A 1,553-nucleotide genomic window follows, 5' to 3' on the forward strand; every position below is an offset into this window, starting at 1 on the left:
CATTCAACGTGGGATGTTGGGAATTCTGACATCGTATTAAGAGGAAACCGCTACATTTATCCATTAGTAGCAAGGGATCTTTTATACACACCATCCTATACACAGCATAGGACATACCACGGCCTTTGAACGTGTTGCTCTGGCTTGAACGAGCCCACCCACAGGGATCGATCCCAAATCGTCCACGCATCAGGTGCGCGCTTTGCCGCCACTGAGCTACATCTCAGTTCCTGTACAAAGACAACGACTGAACTGGGATTACCCGCCATTTATCTACTGCGATTTAGATTTGTCAGCTCTATATTTAGATCTAAATTTGTAAGCACGTCACTGGGATTACCCGCCATTTATCTACTGCGATTTAGATTTGCCAGCTCTATATTTATATCTATATTTGTAAGCACGTCACTGGGATTACCCGTCATTTATCTACTGCGATTTAGATTTGCCAGCTCTATATTTAGATCTATATTTGTAAGCACGTCACTGGGATTACTCGTTTACCGCCTTTAAGATCTCTGTCAGATCTATATTTTGATCTACAATGAGCTGTTACTCGCTCCATCCAGTGCACCACGATTGGTACATCAAAGGTCATGGCATGTGTTATCCTGTCTATGGGATGGTGCATATAAAGGATCTCTTGCTACTAATGGAAAAATGTAGCGGGTTCCCTCTCTAAGAGTATGTCAAAAATTACCAAATGTTTGACATCCAACAGCCGATGATTAATAAATCAATGTGCTCTAGTGATGTGGTTAAACAAAAACAAACTGAAAAGGGAGCTAATTGGTTGATAGAAAAGTAGCTCCTTACTGCTGTCCCAAGTTCAACCAGAAAACATTTGGCTAACGTTCGCGAACTATTTGATTGGTTCGCGATGTTGCCATTTGGTTTACCATGAAGCGCATAAACCAGTCCAGCGGACGTTTTTCTGCTCGGTCTGGCTAAATGCAGATCAGTTTCAGATCAGATCAGGTCGTAGGGTTTTATGTGCACATCAGAAAAAGCTGTTGTTGGGTACGCCTGTCCTGGGCGCAGGTGCTGGCTCCTACGTCTAGGACAGGATAAGATGTTTCAGATGTCTGTCAACTCTCTCTATAATGGAGCTTAGATGCAAAACGCTCCATATCCATTTTTTCTGTTTTGAGTAAATGAGCATTTTTTCTTGAAACCTTCTAAATAAAATGAAATCACAGCAAAAATGCGAATATGGATAAAGAATGATAAACTGAAATATTGAGCAAAATTTCAAAAATCAAACTTTATTAACTTTCTTATAAAATACAATTTTTTAATTTATTTTGTTTCAAAATGCTCCATATCCATTAAACACTTTGGATTAAAGATTTCATAACTAACGACTAAAAGCAGGATTTTAAAATGTGCAATGTCTTGAATATTAACAAACTTAATACTGAACAAAAATAATTTAACTTTTGTGACATAAAAATATTTAAGTTTGGAGGGTTATTTTGTCATAGATGAAAAAAAATATCACCCAACCCCTTCCGTTGTAATAGTAGGTTTCCCCGTTTCTTTTGCATAATGTA

The sequence above is a fragment of the Gigantopelta aegis genome, chromosome 6 (genome assembly GCF_016097555.1).
Source record: "Gigantopelta aegis isolate Gae_Host chromosome 6, Gae_host_genome, whole genome shotgun sequence".
NCBI lineage: Eukaryota > Metazoa > Mollusca > Gastropoda > Neomphalida > Peltospiridae > Gigantopelta > Gigantopelta aegis.